Below are 19,698 nucleotides of genomic sequence, written 5' to 3' on the forward strand. Positions count from 1 at the left end.
AACTTAGAATAAACGATCTTATGTAATCTCTCCCACCAGCGGGAATAACTCCTTCACACAGTAATTGTTTCGATAGGCGAGAGGCATGGTGGGAAGCTCTGTGCTAAAGATCAAGAGAGGGTGTCTTAGACCAGCTTCCCCTTACCCAGGAGAGCCCTTTACCATGACGCCTGGGGACAAAGTGAGGTGTCCTCTAAGATCTTAGAAATAACACCAACAAATTGCTCTCTACATGTTGAATAGAAGATCAGCCCATAATAGATCAAAGTAGAAATACACACCTGAAAGAAGTAATAAGGCTCACAGATAGATATGAATGAAATGAGACCATGTTAGGGATCAGCAAACCAAAGTGGCTACAGGAGCTAAGCAAGTAACTTAAATGAGCAAAGTGGGTCAGGTCAGAGAGGTGATAGAGAAATGACGGGGCCCATGACAAACTGTCTACTCAGCTCCAGCTGATTATGGTCTTGTAAAAACGCTGACCCAGAGTGACCAGAGCTTCTATTTCTTTAAGAGAAGTCAGAAACCAAAATATCTGTGGTTAAGATGTAGTCCACTGATAAATGTGAAAGGGCTCTATAAACCATAAGACACCTTTTATATTTAATGGGCATAATTATGTGCCCTAAATCAAGCTGTGAGTCATCTACGAGGGACTACTGTAGATGTCTATCTTGCACTGTTGGTGGAAACGTAAAATGGTACAACCGCTTTGGAAAACTGGCACAGCCTTAAAATGTTAAACATATACCCACCATATGATTCAGTCATTCCACTACCAGGTATTTATCCAAGAGAAAAGAAAACATACATCCACACAAAGACTTGTTCATGTGTGCTCAGAGCAGCTTTATTTGTAATATTCCAGAACTGGAAACAACTCAAATATTTAGTGATAGGTGAATAGACAAACAAATTATGGTATATCCACACAATGGAATAATAGTCAGCAATAAAAAGGAATTGGCACGGGCGGAGGGCACTAGGGGTCAAGTGGTGTACCTACAACATGACTAATAATGATGTACAACTGTAATTTCACAAGGATGTTAACTTTCATAACCTTAATAAAAAAATTTAAAAATAAAAAATAAATTAAAAAAAGGAATTGGCACACAACCACTCAGGTAGATCTCCAAATAACTCTGAGTTAATGAAGCTAGACAAGAGAAAAAGAATATATTATATGATTTCATTAATATAGAATTCTAGAAAATGTAAATTAATCTATAGCTACAGAAAGCAGGTCAACGTTTGCCTGGTGGTAGGGATGGGAGAGGTGGGGAAGGATTACAAAGAGCATGAAGAAATTTCAGGCTGATGTCTGTGTTCGTTATCTTGATTGTGGTGGTGGGTTGGGATGTATACTTACATCAAAACTCATCAAATTATGAAATTTGTGCAGCTTGTTGTATATCAATTATACAACATATACAATACAATGTATATCAATGCAACTATAAAAAAAATACTGATGTCTGGATCTCAGGCTCCAAGATTCTGATTTAATTGGTGTGGGCATCAGTATTGATTAAAAACTTCCTATAGGATTATGTTGTACAGCCAGAGTTGGTTCCATGATTCTAGGTCATTACATTTGCCCTGGGCCAGGTACTTTGGGACAGCCCTTCCCCACTTTGTGGACTAGAATAGAAGGGGATGGTCCCACAATACAAAGGGATGCAAAGTGCTCAGATCCCTTGCCTCAGTACCCAGGCATCAGGCCTGGCCACCTGGAAGCTGGAGCTACTTTGACCAATCACAGAACAGAAGCATCTCTCCACCCTCAACGTTTATCTATCTACTCCAGCCAGCCTGATGCCTTCTTGTGACTTCACTTTCTTTTCAAAGCTGCCTTCAGTGAGCGTGTTGATGATATTTAAAGCAGATAAAGATGTTCGTTGGAAGGATTTGCATGTGTAGAGACAGTGTGACTTACCCCAGTCAGTTGCCTCCTAGTAACACTTGTTGGTAAACCATGGGCTTGCTAAGAAGCTGATACCAGATGCTTAGGCTTCAGAGGTAAGGGAGCAACTGTGGATCCAGAATCCCAGGAAGTGTAAGAGAAATGCTCCCCAATCTGCTGCTCCCAGTGATGGCAGCACAACTTGACCAGAAGTGTTGACCAGGGAACATGGCAGCTGAGAACTCCAACTAGGAGTTCCAACTCATTTTGCCAAAGCTCTTTCTACTTAGCCTGGAGACACGGTGAGAAAGATATTCCTTCAAATTCCATTCTGTTTTTTGTAAGTTTGGGAAAGTTACTTACCCTCTCTTTGCCTTCATTTCCTAACCTGTAAAATGGAGATAACAAAGTCTTTCTCACTTTCTTCAACAGAGTTATTGTGGGGATCAAACGGGAAAATGGATGTGATCATGCCTTATAAACACAAAGGAATTTTTAATTACCATGATTATCCCAGTGTTTTACAGAAGGGAGAAGCAAAGGTGTAGACTCAATTGGGAAGAAACTGGATGAGTCTGAGGAGTGATACTGCAATCTCCAGAAACTGGACTGGCTGTTTACATGAGTTGGCTGGTATCATAATCATAGTGATAACAATAAAAACAATAACATCTAAAATTTATTGAACACATGTTCTAGACACTCTTTTAAGGTGGGCATCTATTTTTTTACAAAGGATTTTCACAGAGGAGGGCACTGAGGATTAGGGAAGTTAACAACTTGTCCAAGGTGACACAGTAAGTGGACTTGGGTCTTGACATGCCACAGTCCAGCTCCACAGGTATAACCAGCTAAGCTTCCGTCTAGAGGGAGACTTTCTCTCTCTCTCCTGAGAGGGACTCTCTCTCAGCTGAATATTTTAAGAAATGACTTAGATACTCTCTGCAGACATTCTCTTTCAATCCCAAAGCAGTCAGGGCTCTGCTAGGAATCAGGAGACATAGATCTATGTTCTAGAATATTGTCTGCTATCTGGAGATGAGAGAGGGTGTTTATGATTGATTTTCAATACAAATATTTTTACTTAGCTTATGAAAATAAACCTTGTGAAATAAGATTAGTGTTATCAGATAGGTTGCAAAATGTAGGGTGGTCTGCCTTGTAGAGTTTCTGGTTTATATTCATTTGTTGAACACTTCATGCCCACCATGCTGTTTATTAGGCACAGAGGGTAGACCAAAAGTACATGCCTTTACGGTGCTTATACTGTACACCTTGCAGACTATGGTTGGGGAGACTGATACATGTAATATGGCAGCCAAAGAGCTAACATCCTTAAAATATACATATCTCACAAAAATGCCTAAGAACATCATTGCCAATTTTTTGTTGTTACATAAAGTCACAGTTTATCTTTTTGAAAGGAATAAGTTTATAGAAAGGCACATTAGGAATGCAATCTTTCCTACATGACATATTTTATTTATGCATATTTTTCTGTCAAAAATTTTTTTTAACGGGCAAAGGATTTCAAAATAACATAAGTTCCCATTTTGAGAAGGGAAAATGCAAAATCATTACCAAAAAAACCCCTTATCTTTAAGAAGGGACTCAGATCTATAAACGCGTTTATCCACTGTAACTAGAGGTGAGGTTGTAGAACAGGGTCTACCTGTTGCACCTCCTGGCTGGAAAACCCCATCATTGTGGACAGACGCTTACCTCCTGTCTTCCCTGAGTCATTCCAGCCCCCATGTGAGTTCTTTGATTTCAAAGGACTCTGAAGAGTCATCTCCAGGAAAATGAAGATTGAGTAGCACCAATCGTAAGCATCGTGGGGACCCTGAAAATACTTGAGGTGGATTCCATCAAAGAGGGGACATGCCTAGGTAGTCTTGGGGAGTCTCACAGCCTTGACAGTTTGACAGCAAAACAGTCCAGATGGAAAAACTGTATAGTCCCTTGCTCATCTTGGAGAAAACGCAATCTTCCTTTGAGAAGGACCAAGGACTTGGGCTCAACTGGCAGCCTGAGCTGCCTCCTGAAGTCCCTCTTGTTCCCTTCAACCTTGGGCCTGTGTAACCACTGCCCAGGAACTGTCCTGTGACTCTTCCCATGCCTCTGTCTGCAGAGATAAAACTGAATCGGATGAGGAAGCTATCCTCAAGGAACTCACGGTCAAGTCTTGTCTCATTGGTCAGTTCATCAAATGTCCTTGCCTCCTAGCTTGTTTACTTACACATTCCCAGAACAATGTGACCCTGGAGAAATATCCACTTATTACAGGCTGGTACTGTGTTGTGAGAGTGAGAAGATGGATGAAAAGTGCTTAGACTGTTGGGAACATAGAAAGTGCTTTCTAAATAGCCTCTGTTATGCCAGCAGTGTCGGGAGCAATCATCCTCTTCTTCCGAGCTCCACTGGCGGGCTGTTGAGGCAGGGTGTGAGGTCCACCTGCAGACTTCTGATACTCTTGCAAGAGCTCACATGCCGCAGCCCTGTGAGCCATGTTCTTGCTTGGAGAAGCATTTCCTGCTGCTACTTCAAGCTGTTGGGTTGGATGAAGAAGATAAGGAAGATGATCTGATCATCAACACACATTTCTCTCCAGTACAAGTACATAAGGACAGAAACGGAGAATTACTCACTTAGGGAAATTAGATGTTGTATAGGCATTTCTCCAAATGCTGACATTATGTAAGGACACGACATTGCTTTCTTTACAAGACAGAGTGAAAACAATTTTAGGGGGTTGGCTTAGACTGAGTCAGTGAAAAGAGCAAAGAAGGAATCAACTGTTCAATAAAGAGAAACTATGTCTATCTCCACTGAGGGAAACAGTATTTTGAATATAATGAAAATGCAGCTGATCTGTGAAGAAACTCTCAAGATCTTTTTAGATTATTTTTAATTACTGAAAACGTAAGCAGACCTCATCACTAAAAACTATTTTCTTCCTAACCTTCATATTCATTTCTTCATAACCTTCCTAACCTTCACAAATATTCTTTCCTGTGAATAAGTATGCTAATAAATCTCTTAGACAATGTCCAAATATCCAGACAGGCTTAGCTGGATGCAGGTAAATGCTGATCATGGCTAAGCTCAATCCCATTAGCTGCATTGCCTAAAAGAAATAGAGGTGATCCTCTTATGGACTGAAGAAGGAGTTTCCCGAAGCCCTGAGAGAACCCTTACCCTGTTGCGTTCCCCTCAGAGCTCTCTAATGGCACCATCCTGAGCAGGGACCTGAGAAACTGGCTGTACCCTCTGATGTGGTTTCTTCTTCCTGCCCATTAAAGCACAGAGGCCTGACATGCTGCTGCTCTGGCAGCAGCTCTGCCACTCTCAGCAGTCATGTATTTGAAATGTCACTTGTCACTGGTGCCAATGAGAGCTTCGAATTCAGTTGCAAGTGTTGCCAGAAGCCACGGAAGCCTGGCAGGGCCAGTGGCAGGAAAAGGAAGGTTGTGGACCGTGATGTGAGCTGATCATGATGTGAGCTATCTACACTACTAAATTGGGGAAGGAGGAAGAGGAAGAGGATGGAGATTTGCATATGAAGCCTGAACTGGATGGGAAAGCTGATAGAGGCCTTTTAGACCAATGACAAATGGAAATGAGAATGAAGACCTATCTTTTCACAGACTCTTGTCTTGACTCCATGGATCCATCTCTCTCTAGGAGGGGTCATGATTTCCCACATCCTTCTCATCTTAGGAGGGAAACACCTCGGACCCATCTCTTCTGAGAAGGGTCCATTAAAACCCTCCAGACACATCTCAATCCAGCAGAGCTCTCAACTCCCCAGAAACAATGCAAATAGAACATAGTTAGAAATCAACATTTCCCAGGTGCATCTTTTCTTAGAAGAACTAATCATGTCTTCCAAGATCCATCTCTCCCTGTGAGGACCTACCATAACTTTCCAGACACTTCTCAACCCAGGAGGGCTCTTGACTCCTCAGACACTTCCCTGGAACCCAGGAAGACCTGTCATAAACCCAGTTGTGGCTTTTAATATCCATCACTTCCTGCCTAGAACCAAAAGCAATGAGATATCAGAAAGAGCCTCCAGCAAGTCGTCTTCACGTTGGAAGGGCTGAGGACTTTCTCATCAGTCCCTCCCAAAGGACAGCAAATATAAAGACCATTCAGACTCTGTCCACCATTAAAAAAAGAAAAATAAAAAACAAGCAAAATCCTACTCAGGACATAAGAAACAGGATGATTTCAAAGGCTCTTTCCCTGGCCATAGGGAATTTTGGATAAATTCTTCATCTAGAAGTCATCCCTCAGACTCTGCTTTCCACCAGAATGAGAGCAGGAAGACCTCTGACTCAGACCCATCTCCTTTGTGGAATAGACCTTGACTGTGGAGCTCTGATTCTGACTCCAACAGGAAACAGAAGACCAACTTTGCTGATTCCAATCCAACCTCACTCACTCCAAATGAGTTGGTCTCTTGGAAATAAGGTTGGGCATAGGTTTTCTGGGGCTCAAACAGAGTTGTTATTAACTGACATGCAGTGAGAATCATAGAACTTCAAGAAGTGAGACAAAGAAACCATGAAGTTTGAAGCTGAATTCTAAAATGCCCAAGCCATATTTTAAGATAAGCCAGTTATAGGAGGAACTTGAAACTAAATTGTTTGGAGCAAAGGAGAAAAGTAGAGAAGATGAGGAGTCTGTTCAGTGGGGAAAAGGGCTGGTTCAGAGTCAGCCAGAACAACAGAATGTGGAGGAAACAATGATGGAGATGCAGAAGCCACTGGACAAGATGAACACTTGTATTGGATGCTCAGAAAACAAGAGAGGGGATCCTATGGCCAAATTTATTAAGAAAAATATGTTAAGGAGAACAGGGATAAGAAAGGGAAGTCCTGATGCAGTGGCATGGCAGCTCCTCCCAAGAGATTCAATATCTGGCCTGGGTACCACAAGGATGGAGTAGACAAACCCAGTGTATTTGAATCAAAGCATTTTGCACCCTCACAAGCAAGAAAGGAGTGGAAGAATTTGCCTACAAGTGGAGTGTTGAGGATGTATAACTCTTGTGACTGAGGATATGGGCATAAGGTATAGACTGCCAGCTGCTACATCTGCCCTGACTCACAGGGCCCACCTGGACCAGCAGCAACTCACTGGGCACCAACTTTGATCCTAGAAGAATCTGGGACTGGAAGTTCTGACTAGGGGCACCGTGAACTTCTTAGGTTTTAAATAGAGGAAACACTGACTGTTCAGTACCCTTAGTACATGTGGAGTTTGTTCTGGTTAGGGTTTTTCTTTCTTTTAATTTTCTTTTTTTATTAGGAAAACAAAGCACACAGATCCTCAAGCTGGACTTCTTGCATCATCGAGAGGTAGACACAAGACCAGAATTTGGCAGTGTCCTCCTCCTTAAAGAGCAACCAGCAGCACAGAGAGCATTTCTAGAAGTTGGCTATAAAGACCGTTGAAATCAACAAGATTCCACATTTCATGAGCAATAACATGGGATCATACGAATGCAAATTCTATCTGACCCTTCATAACAACAAGGTGAGTTATACAACACATACTCAAAGGAAAAAGCAAACTAATTTGGTCCAGAGATCAGCCAAGGTGTCTGCAGCCTAGCCAGAGCTGGACAAAGTCTAGGTAGAGATGCAGAAGCTAATGAAAATCAGCACTTTGGGCTACAAATAACCAAGCAGAGACATTTAGCTGGGGGCCGCAGAGTCTCCTTCTTGTCCAGATTGACTAGAGACTGCCCAGGGCATCATGCCCTGCCTTGCTTCATTTCTGTTTAGGAACAGAGGATTGAACCCCCAGATAGGTGCTGAAAGTACCTGCCAATGGCCACTGGGTTCCACAAGAGCATCACCTCCAAGGTGTCGAGCAGAGAGGACATGTTTTGGACACACTGGAAAAGTTTTCCCTCCAATTCCCCTTTAAGAGGAGAAGCCACCACTGGATGTCCTGGTGTGAAGGAGCGCCACTCTTACTGCTAAATAGATTTTCCCTTTAGCCATCACTGCCCTGAATTTTCCGCCCATCATTTTTTGCACCCTAAGAGCCCCCTGGACTCCTCTGTAACCTCTGCAGCTTTCCAGATCTAATCCTGAAATCCCGGAACCAGGAGTCTACCACCAACTTCTGGGGTCTCCTCCCACATCCTGGAGTCATCCTCCATCTATGTGTTCACAGCCGACTAGAAGTCCATTACCAACCACTGCAGTTCACTCCCAGGTGCCAGAGGCCCACCAGCTTCTGGGGTTCATCCTGCAGCTTCTGGGGTTCACCCCAGCCTCTTAGAGTACATCCCACTGACCCAAGTGTACAGTGATTCCCAACTCCCCAGTGATGGGGTGCCCACTCATCCCTGAAGTTCCTGAAATCATTCCTCCTCCTCTTTTAAATAAAAAGCTTGGCCCTTTCCCCACCAATTTTTCTTTTTCCTTCTGATTTCCCATATTTTCTTCCATTGGAAAGCTTTGGTGATTTTGTATACAGGACAGCACTATCCCCCACCCAATGATATGAATACATTGTAGCAACAAAAAATATAATAATTTCCTAAATAACAGAGCCCCTTACTATGTTTTATATAAACTACAATTACAGCCATGCAGAGAAATATTGATACAAACAAACAAACAAGTGATAACATTTTCAAATAAGGAGGAAGAGAATGGGGAGAAGGGATCTGACTTTGATTAGAGAGAAACTATAGAGCCACGAGGCAAACTTTGGTCTATTCATGCCCATTGCTCCTGCCCGCTGGACCTGTGAGGTATGGCTGGAGCTCTCCGCAGGTGAATCAGGCTGAGAAGAAAGGGCCCAGTTCAGACGGCTGGGGGCTCTGCTCCAGTGGGTTACATTCTCTTGGTTTCTCAAGAGAAGAAGACAAGAGCTTTTTCAGAGGTGACACAGAACTAATGTTTATCATTTAAAATAAAAATTCTAAGCCCTAGATGTATGTGAAGCTCATGGAGTGTGAAATGTTTTTAAAGATAATTTTAAGAAGCCATAAAATGTGGCTATATGTGGAAAACAGTGATAGCTCAATAGATTGTGGCAGCTACTAACTACTTGGCCGTAATGAACTCAACATGAACTCTTTCAGAGTTTTCAAAAACTGGTTTCACCTGCCCATTAAAACCACAGCCTATTAAAACTTGAGAAAGCAGCTTACGCTGGTAATTTTCCCTGCTATCTTTGTTTGAAGTGAACTTGAATTAAAGGAATCTTTGGCATTTTTCTGAACCCACGCGTAATGGGATGCATTTTTTGGTTGTTCTTTTCTTTTCTTTTCTTTCTCTCTCTCTCTCGTTTTTTTTTTTTTGGTTGCTCTAGGAGTTGGGGCCCTAATGATGAACAAGACCGAGGCACCATCCTCAGAGAGCCTGCAGTCTGGTGCTCAAGTGCAGGCAAATCCGCCTTCCTTGATAAGGGTTAGCATGAGCAGAGATGGGTAAGTGGACGTGTAAATAGTCGACATCAGGATATGGAGCAAGAAGACCAAGAGTCCAAGAACTCCCACTCAAAATACAAGTTAGTACACAGACAATATGTCAGCAGGAGCCAGGGCGCAGGCAAGCTGAATTACCAGAGTTGGCCGACAATGAAATCACTCACCTCATTCAACGTGGGGGAAACATGTCCCTCTTCTCTGCATATACTACACTGTGCAGAAACTGTCCATGTGTTTGCCTCTGGCAACAGACTGTGTCTTAGTCATCTTTTTATCCCACTTTCCAGCATTACCCATCAACAACACTTCCTGGCACAGTGCAGGGGTTAATAAATAATCATTGGATTAAACAAACATTCAAGAAAGAATGTCCTCACTGGGTGGGAGTTTGAACTAGAAGAATTCCAAGATTCCTCTCTACTCGGAGATTCTATGATTGTATACACAGCCTGGCATGTGACAGGTGCTCACCGAATATTAAATCAGATGATGCCCGGGTAGTATTGAGGTCCTTTGTACCCCTGTGTTATCACCCCACATCATCAGCTTACCCTCTTCTACAAGGGTAGTAATCATTTACAGAGCACTTTGTTATGCAATCTGCATGCATCATCTCATTTAATCTTTACAACCACCCTAGGAGGTAGCGTCCTGGTTTCTATTGCTGCATAACAAACCACCCCATAAGTTAAGGTTTAAAGCAGTTTATTATTATCTGCCATGGTTTATGGGTTGACTGGGCTCAGTGGGGCCATCTTTTTGGGGGTCCTATGGGGTTGCACTCAGATGTTGGCTGAGGCCACAGGCATCTGAAGGCCCAAAGGGGCTGGACGCCCAAGATGGCTCACTCACTTGGCTGGCAGTTGATGTTAATCATTAACCAAACACTGACATTGTGACCTCTCCAACTGCTTGGGCTTCTCACAGCCCGGTGGCTGGGTTCCAACAGGGAACCTTCCAAGATGCCCAGACAAAGTGATTTAGCCTTATATGATCTAGCCTTGGAAGTCCCAGAATGTCACTTCTGCCACACTCTACTGGCCAAGCAAGTCACTGAAGTTAGCCCAAGATGCAGGGGGATGAGAATTAGACTCCATCTATTAATGGAGGAACGGCAAGGTCATTTCAGAAGAGCAGCTGGGATGGGAAATATTGCTGTAGGCATTTAAGGCAAACACCATCTGCCACAAAGATGGGCTATGACGTCCCATTCTGCAGGTGAGGACATTTTGCAATGGTTAGCTAGGTTATATGGTTAGCTTGCTTGTTTAAGGTCAACCAAATCCAGACTCCCTCTGATTTCTTAACCATTATACTTCGCTTAAGACAGCGTTCTAAAACTTTAACAGTGAAAGAGTTACCCTTCTCTAAGATGCAGGATTATTTTCAGGAATATAAAAACATAAATTCTACTAAAATTGATAAACTAGAAATATAAGTTCCAGTAGGATTTGGGATGTGGGATGTTATGTTTGAGAAATCCTATTGAAGGAAGAACTGACGTTGGTTGGGCTGCTTCAGTGGTCCAGGTACTCGTACACCATATATAAACTCACTTAATCTTCACAATAATCTCTTTCCCCAGATGAAAAATTAAATTTAGAAGGAATAAATAACTTGCCCAAAGCTACATAGCCACCAAGTGACAGAGCCAGGATTTGAACACAGGTGTGTCTCGGCCCACTTTCCATGTAGCTCCCCGTTGCAGGTTTGAATCCCCAGAAATCAGTCTCTCAGATGAGATAAACATGAAGGAAGTTAGTTGAGGTGTGCTCAGGGGCAACAGCTGTAAAGGAAGGGAAAGATGCAGGATGGGGCAAAGGAACAGGTGGGCTAGGATGCAGCATAACAAAGGGCCCAGCAGGCCCACGGTGAGCTCTGACACTGGGATAGCCCTTCAGCATGGGCCCGAATAGAGGGCAAGGGGTCTGAACCTTTATTGCCACCCCGTTGCCCACAGCAGGCATCACAGTAAATGGTTGCTGAGTAAACAAATGCATCCAGCAGTCAATCCAGATTGAACTGTAAAGGGAGGCAGCATCACAGAGGGGAGGGACCACTGATGTGTGAGGGCACGAGCACTGGCTCTGGACCAGCAGAGGCTTTCCTGCAGGACATGAGAATGTTCTGGGCGCCAACTCCCAGACAGTCCCCAAAAGGAGGAGCCTGGCCTCTAAGCCCAAACCAAGTGCTAAGATGAACACTGCATGTTCCTCCGTGCATCCTGCCCAAGGAACCCTCAGAGCAGCTGGTACATTTTTAATGTTGTTGAGTTTAGGCCTGGCCCCAAGTGGACTCAACTTACAGTATTGAATTTATTTACTCTAGGATTCCAAATTGTGACCACACACCCCAACGAGGAGTTCCAAAAAGTAAATAATTCAGGTGCCATTCACTCATAGAGGCTGGTGGTGGGAGACCGTTAGCTGAAAAGATATTAACAGCCAATCATAACGACAGTCATCTTTGAAAGGTAGGGTCCAAAGCAGACGAAATGATATAAAGAAATTGCAGGTTTCCCAGACCCCATCCCTCAGGTCTGTGCCTGATCCAACCTCGCCTTCAATATCTGTGGAGAATGGAAGAAGAAGTAGGGAGAATTAGAAGTCAACAGGGAAGAGGAAGAGATGAGACAACTCAAGGGAAACAGGACTGGTTTATTCAATGTATGTTATCTCACCTAATCCTTCTCACAACCCTGTGAGTTACCATAATTACAAGCTTTTCAGATGAGGAGATTGAGGTTCAAAAGGACCAATCGAGACCCCAGGGGTGTGGGAGAGAAGGAAAAGGAGTGAAGGGAAGTGGGAAGGGAGGAGACTAGAGTTGGACACATTTATCAGAAAAGGGGGACAATTAAAAAACATTGCCAGGGGCTGGCCCCATGGCCGAGTGGTTGGGTTTGCTTGCTCCGCTGCAAGCGGCCCAGTGTTTCGTTAGTTCGAATCCTGGGCGCAGACATGGCACTGCTCGTCAGACCACGCTGAGGCGGCGTCCCACATGCCACAACTAGAAGAACCCACAACGAAGAATACACAACTATGTACCGGGGGGCTTTGGGGATAAAAAGGAAAAAATAAAATCTTAAAAAAAAAAAAACAAAAGCGTTGCCAAAACATACTCACACGGCCAGAACACCGTGTTTCCCCTCTTTGTACCCAAACTGTGAGAAACCAGGGAGAAATAAGTCCCTCTAGCCTCGGTTCTCGTTTCCTCTCTAAATAGCTCCAGATCCTGCTTGACGTGCCCAAAGACCTCTCAGGGACTGTCTTTCTGGATGTTTTTAGACATGTGATTATAGAAATCATTTTTGGCTTCATTTCTAATAGAATTTTCAACAATGGAATGAATACTTACTGAGCACTTCCTGTACATCAGGAACTTTCAAATACATTATTTCATTTAGTCTTCACAACAACCCTGCCAAGATAAAGAATTATTATTTTTATTTTTATGGAAGAAGGAATCTGAAGCTCAGAGAGGGTGAGTAACTGGTGCAAGATCACACAGCTAGTATCCACACCAGGATTCTAAGCGAGGTTGGAGCCTACACACTCTTCACTTGATCCTCCTGCCTCAAGGTTACTGATGTCCATAAGCCCCACATAAACTGACCTGGCCTTGCTTTTGGTTGATCCAAACATTTGGGGTCCAGTAGGGAACACAAATTCTGCATGGATCTCTAAGTTATCCACTACTTGGAATTTTACTTTTATTTATTTTATTTAGTTTTTGCGTTGTGAGTGTTGGTACCCACATAGCATTGAGGCCTCTCTTAAACAAGTTACACTTCCCATCTGTACTGAGTCATTTGGCAAGAAGAAGTGGTCCCCAGCCAATGCAAATAGAAGAGGAGAGCAGGAAAAGGGAGGGGTGGGAGAAGAATTTTGTAATGTATGGAGCTGTGAGTGCAAGCTCCTCATTTTTGCCTCCCCCAAATTAACCAACACCCCCTTGCTAATATTCACCCCAGGGGTTGTTCAGTCTGCACTTTTGATCTGCGGACCCTTAGCGACCCCAAAGTCAGCATCCACTGCCCTGTGCCTTTGGCAATCATCCTTGGTCCGGGACTGGCTCTAGCCTGTGTGGATGCCTGTGGATGCTGCCAAGAGTTCCTCAAAGCGGAGAGGTAACCATTATCCACAGCACCTCTGAGGTTCTGCCATTCTGGCAGAGTGTATGGGAGGGACCAGTTCCTCCCAAGTCCTGGTAATGCGGCTGGAGACTGGCAGGGACGTGGAGGGAGGGCTGACAAGCCAGAGCTGCAGAGGAGAGGGCCACTGGGGAGGCACATCCAAGGCACTGTCCTCTCAGAACTAAAGCAGGAGGCAGAGGGCGCATGAGGCTGGCCCCCTGAACCGTCACACTGTGACCCTAAGTGTTACCAAGCAACCAAGGAGGTGGGTCAGGTAAAGAAAGAGGTGGCTGAAGGAGGGGGCATGTGGAACTTACTGGAGTCAAGCAAATGCCAGCCACAGTTTTGAAGGGTCTAGATGGAAAGGGGATAATGCCAAACACTATTAATCCTCAACCCTGGGTGGTGGAAAGAAAAAAATGTATATACAAGCATGTATGTACATATGTATATGTATATACAAATTCTCTAAGTCAGACAGCACTGGGTTTGAGATCCCATCTGACAGTTACCAATTGTAGGACCTTCCACGAGGCACATAAGCTAACTGCGGGCGCTAACTCCTCCGGACAGGGCTGTAAGGGAGCATTGGAGCGCTGGCACGCACTCAGAGCCCAGGGAAAGTTCTCCACCCCTCCACTCCCTCGCAGTGGTTAGGAAGCCTGTTTTGTTTTCTTCCCAGGCGAGACCTCAGGGAAGAGTGAGGCTAGTGGCTATCTTTAGAATCCTCGAAGCGGAGGGAGCCCTGAGCGTGGAGGGGCAGCATCAGCCCCGGGACGGCGGGCCACAAAGGGGCATTGTGCCGGGAGGGCTGCCTGGGGCAGGCGCTGACTCCGCTCTGGCCTGGGGACCGGCGGGTTTGCTCCCAGTGAGAAGTCCTCCATCCCCGCCCACAATGGCCAACCTCCAACAATAGTTTTGTCAAACGTCAGGAATGCAGGAAAACGCCAGAGACCGTTTATTTTCCGCCAGGGTAGGTAGGGGAGAAAGCCGCTCCTTTTCCTGGGCTGGATGGAGTCTGTCCAGCCTGCCTGCGGTTGGGCTGCACCGAGTTCCGCCGTCCCTAGGGAGGCGGCCAGGTGACCGCACCGCCCCCTCTGCTAGGCGACTGCACGCCTTTCAGAGCCCCGCTCAGCCTGTTGCCTACGGCTCAGAGAGGAGATGCTGGTGTCTATGACGCACAGGACCGAAACCGGGACAAACGTCACCCCACCCTTACCCGACTCCAGTACCGGGAGATTGAGCGGGTGCTCAGTCCCGAAAGCTGGTCGTATTGCGGTTGCGATCGGAGGAAAAACCCTTGTATATAACACGCCCATCTACGAGGAAACCCGGCGCCTCCTTCGACAACTCCTCACTCCTGCGCCAGCTGTGGTGCAGAGGGATTCTCGGCTTGGAGAAGGGGGTCTGGGTCACCGAGGTCTCTGTCTTGGGGTTTCCGCTGCCTGGGGAGTCCGAAGGCGCCTCGGAGCCCCTTCCCAGGGCTCGGATTCGAAGGAGGAGGGAGCCGGGTTTGAGAGAATTTTCACTATGATCGCTGTCGACTCCTCCCGCCTCCAGGTGGCCCGCCTCCAGGTGGCCCGCCCTGCGAGGGCAGTGGGCTGGAGCCTGACGGCGGCCGCCCCAATCCGGGGGTCCTGCGTGAGTCGGGGGCTGAGTGTCCGACCGTGGCGACCTCCCCCAACCCCAACTCTCCCGACACCCACCAGCTCCCCCTGCATCTCTGGTGACACTGGCCGCAGCGGGGAGGATGAGCCCACAGAAGCAGACAGAGGCCGGGCGGAACAGGGTTCCTTCCCGCTGGCCGGACCTCCCGTCCTTCCTCCTGGCGCAATTCTTTCCCTTCCTCGGGCTGAGAGCCCCGGCGAGGCAGAGGGAAACCTTAGACTCGTCCCACAAAAATGCACTCTCATCTACCCAATTTTGCATTACCCTCTGGGCCGCCCTGAACCCGCTGAAGAGCCCAGTGGGGCCCGATGCCATCCCGGGAAGGGCCGCTCTCTCAGTACCCTACTCGGGCCAGCGCGCGGAGGTGGGTTCCGGCAGCCCTGGGCCCCTGCAGACCCTTGATGTTTCACTCTGATGACCTGACGGGGAAGCACTGGGCGGTGCTAACCATGCCAACGACCATTTATTAGTTTACACCGAGAGTGGACTGCTGGGGGTCCACATCTGGGAATCCGCCCGAGGAGTGCCTCTCCTCCCTGGAGGCAAGCCCCAAGGGAGGCTGGAGCAGGCGAAGTTGCTGGAGCACGATAAATTCAGAGCAGAGGCGTCAGATGACTCAAAAGTGCAGCGGCATCTGGCTCAGACAGGTTGTTGACCCAATTCAATGTGACCAGATACTTCCGTGAGCCCCATAGCCCGCCCTTACCCAGACCTGTACCCCCTTTTGGCGATGCGCCCCGTCTGGGATGTGTTAATACGTGCCGTCGGGTTACCGTTTAGTCGGGCACGTTCGTCTCGGCGCTCTTCCTCTGTGAGCTGATCTGGTAGGTTCACCGGCAGAGGGCAACCTTATTCCAAGTTCTCAAGCGCCCCTGGCCATCTCCTCGCTCCCTACCTAACTAGGGAGATGGAACTTAGTGTCTTTACTGTTTACAGCCGTTCCTACCCATGGCTTTCTTCTTCCTCCTCCCCTCAGGCGTCCGGCGTGATCCAGTAGATCTGGCCTCTCCTCGCCTGCAGCAGGACGGAGGGGGAGCTGGCCCCATACGTCTTATCTCTAGCAAAGCCAGTGTGAACTGGCTCTGTCCAGGTGACTGTCCTCTTCTTCCTCCTCCTGAAAACTGTTTACATTTTAAAGAGAGACAGTCTCCAGCCTGAGGAAAGCAGGCCAGGGAAGGCAGGGTGAGTGTGAGTGTGTGCACCGGCGCATGTCGGGGGCTAGAGAGACAGGGAGAGAGAGATGGCTGGGCAGCTTCTGAAAGAGGGTGAGGGAGGGCTTTCCCTGTTTCCTGAAATCACCTCAGATCCCAATTCAGTTAGCACATGGAGACACTTACTTTGCGCCGGGCACTTCGTTGCACACCGTCTTAGTGGAGCAAGCTCTGGGTTTGGAGCTGTGAGATCCAGCTGGAATTCTGGCTCTCTCCCCATGAATTTCTTCTTACAGTGGTACATCTTGTTCATGGCACTTACCACTATGCAGTTAAATGCTTGTATAGTCATTTTATCCAGTCAGCACACATTTATAGAGTGCCCACTATGTGCCAATAAAGGAGCCCTTGCTGAGCTTGTAGTCAGACAGAGAAAAAGCAATAAATATAATAACTAAATCCTATCTGTTGGAAGGGGGCCAATTGTATAGGGCTTTGCAGACATTTCATGGACTTTGGCCTTAATGTGAAAGAAAAGGGGAGCCATTCGTGGGTTTTGAACAGCAAATGGGCATTTACTTTTCACAAGGATAGTGCTGGCTGCTGTGTTGAGAATAGACTGTAGGAGATAATTGAACAAAACAGAGGCCACAGTAGCGATCCTGGTGAAGGGGCATTCTCTCAGGCCAGGGGGTAGTGCTGGAGGTGGAGAGAAGCGGTCACATTCTGAATATGTTTTCAAAAATGGAATAAAAAAGATTCTTGTCTGATTGTGGGATGTAGAGATCTCAAGGGATCAAAGATAACTCCAAGCAGCTGGAAGGATAGAGTTGCCACGGACTGAGACCAGAAGACTGTGGAGAAAAGCTATAGAAGAGCTTAATTTTGGACGTATTAAGTTTGAAGTGTCTACTGGGAAAACTAGTGGAGAGGGTGACTAGGCTCATGTCTGGAGAGGGCTGGGCTGGAGATAGAAATGTGGGGTTGTCAGAATACACCGAGGTGGCGCTGAATGCTGGGAGGCTGGAGAGACCACCGAAAGAGTGAGTAGGGCAGGGAGTCTAGGCACTGAACCTGGGCTGCCAGTATGCACATCACATCTGTTCCCTCTGCTCGGCTATAATTCCCATGATCCTCCCCTGTTCAGGGCTCCATCCGCAGTGCCTGCCCAGAGAACATCTATTCAATGAGTGGACCTAATCTCTCTGCCTCTTCCTCTCATCACATGTAAAATGAACATACACAGGATACCTACCTTATAAGGTCATTGTCAGGAAAAGTTAAATGAGGTAATGAAAGTGAAAATGCCTTATGTATAGTAGGCACTCAGTCGATTTTACAAATGTAGGTTTGATTATTTCATTCTGTACTCTATGATAACTCAGGTTTATAGGAAGTTAACCGCTTGTATTACTTGATGGTATCTTCACAGTTAAGTCCTGAAACATTCAGGGCAAACACTATTATTCTTGTTTTATAGATGAGAAAAGTGGGCTTGGTGAGGTGGAATAACTTCCTTGAGGCACACATCTCATAGTAATGCCGGTGGCTAACATATTTGAGCATGTCTGTGTCAGGCACTGCGTTAACGATTTTGCTTGTATCTCGAAACAGCTCTCCAAGGTGGGTGTTATTATCCTCATTTGCAAATGAGGAAACTGAAGCATAGAAAGGATGATTAACTCAGCCAAGTCACATGGCGGCCAAGTGGCAGAGCCTGGGCCATGAAGCGGATCTCCTGATCCTGACTTGAATCTTCTTTCCCCAACCTTCTAGCTCGTCTTCCTCATTCCTGTCCTAGACTCCTGCCAGGGCTGGGCCTCACCGTAGGCAAAGTGAGTGGCTGCCTCCTCGCTTTGAAGTTGGAAAAGTTCTTTCTCCTCCCACTTTTCTCCTACCAAGCCTGCTGCAGGATCTGAAAGTTCAGTTACTCCTCTGGAACTTTCTAGAACAAACTAGGTCAAAGCATTTTGGTTCATTGCTCCCTCTCTCTGGAATGTACTTTCCCCTCTTCTCTATGTGGTGAACAACTTCTGTGTGTTTATCCAAATTCTGGTGTTTTTCCAAATCCAGCTCATGTGTCACTTCTGCTGTGAAGCCTTCCCTGCTTGCACCAGACAGACTTAGTCACTACTTAGTTCCTACGACACTTTGTTCATACCTCTGTTGGAGCATGTGTCAAAATGTAATGACAGCTTCCGATGGATTGGAATACTGTGGTATTCCTATGGATACCTCTGTAAGACTGCGATTTTCTCCAGGAAAGCTTCTTATTTCTTTCATGTCTTTGTATCTGATGTGGTGTTTGCTTCATGAATACATAAATGAATGACTGATCCATCAATAATCACTCTCAAAGCAATTTTAAGGATATCAAATACTGTTTTAGAGATGAGCAAATAGGCTCAAAGAAGTGACTTGCCCCAAGTCAGCCAGCTCATTAAATATTGGAGCCTGAGCTCCAGAAAGGTGATGAGGTTGTGCCTTGTGAAGTCTCCAGACAACTGGTGAAGCCCAAAGACTTCGTGCTACTGTTGCCTTCTTTTCCCACTGCCATCCTGGGTCCTTGAACTCTCCCCAGAACGATCCTGCAGGTGGCAACAGAGGCCAAAGAAAGGCGCAGCGTCCTGGCCGGAGCCCATGTCTGGGAGTGAGTAGAAGGAAGCAGAGCTCCCTGAGGGCAGGGGCAAGCTGATTTGAAGACATCCAGGAGAGGGAGAGCATCATATGCCCCATCATTTGTAGCTCAGAAATTGTTTAGACACTTTTAGCGTAAGCACTAGTCATAAAATTGACATGAAGAAAGGAAAAGCAATTAAAATAAAAGGATATCAAATAATAAAATGAAACTTTATATTTGGATGGAAAAGCCACATGATCTGTCCCAAGTCACAGAGTTAGAAAGGGGCAAAGGGGAGGGCTGGCCTGGTGGTGCAGCGATTAAGTGTGCATGTTCCACTTCGGTAGCCTGGTGTTCACTGGTTGGGATCCCGGGTGTGGACATGGCACTGCTTGGCACGCCATGCTGTGGTAGGCATCCCACGTATAAAGTAGAGGAAGATGGGCACGGATGTTAGCTCAGGGCCAGTCTTCCTCAGCAAAAAGAGGAGGATTGGCAGCAGTTAGCTCAGGGCTAATCTTCCTCAAAAAAAAAAAGAAAGAAAGAAAGGGGCAGAGGGGAGGGTCGATCCCAGGGCCCACTGCCTCATGTCACCTGCAGAGCAAGTTTCTGCCTGATGGTTGAGCACAGAGAAGCCAGGTGTGGTACAGGTACATTAGACAGGACCCAGAGGGTGTTTGGTCATAGACTGAAGGCCACCTGGGGGGCAGAGCTTCTAGTTGGCTGTTGGGCTTTGTGCCCAGCTCTGCCCTAATA

General features: G+C 46.3%; 1 long non-coding RNA gene across 1 annotated transcript; it reads right to left on the reverse strand.

Moving 5' to 3' along the window:
- Positions 1–2,577: 2,577 nt before the first annotated feature.
- LOC111774207 (uncharacterized) lies at positions 2,578–16,172 on the reverse strand. The gene is made up of 3 exons (XR_011440414.1): positions 15,945–16,172; positions 12,726–12,788; positions 2,578–4,457 (listed from the first exon to the last, which is right to left on the reverse strand). It is a non-coding gene; the product is annotated as an uncharacterized lncRNA (long non-coding RNA).
- Between the last annotated feature and the right edge of the window lie 3,526 nt (positions 16,173–19,698).

Source organism: Equus caballus, chromosome 7 (assembly GCF_041296265.1).
Source record: "Equus caballus isolate H_3958 breed thoroughbred chromosome 7, TB-T2T, whole genome shotgun sequence".
Lineage (NCBI taxonomy): Eukaryota > Metazoa > Chordata > Mammalia > Perissodactyla > Equidae > Equus > Equus caballus.